The sequence below is a fragment of the Eimeria mitis genome, genomic scaffold (assembly GCF_000499745.2).
Source record: "Eimeria mitis Houghton genomic scaffold, Emh_scaff1725, whole genome shotgun sequence".
Taxonomy (NCBI): domain Eukaryota; phylum Apicomplexa; class Conoidasida; order Eucoccidiorida; family Eimeriidae; genus Eimeria; species Eimeria mitis.
The window spans coordinates 1,971-2,315 of record NW_013570042.1 but is presented as its reverse complement, the minus strand read 5'-3'; positions in this window follow the sequence as shown (position 1 = coordinate 2,315).

Here is a 345-nt window from a genome sequence, read left to right as displayed (position 1 = left end):
TTTAATAACGATAAAATTTTCGTAGTTTTTTCTCATCATAAAAAAAAAGAGAAAAAAATAAATAAAAAGAATAAAAAAACCAAACAAAAAACAAAATAAAGAAAAAAAATAAATAAATAAAAACAAACAAACAAATAAATAAATAAATATAAATATACCTGGTGTAATCAGTAGTTGTTTATGTTTAATAACGATAAAATTTTCGTAGTTTTTTCTCATCATATTGCTTGCTGGGTTATATTTTTTATTAGTAAAGGCCTCCGATAGATAGAGAACTCTATGGAAGGTTAAACTATGGAGTGTGTTTCTGTCTTTATTTATTTTTATTTTATTTTTATTTATTCT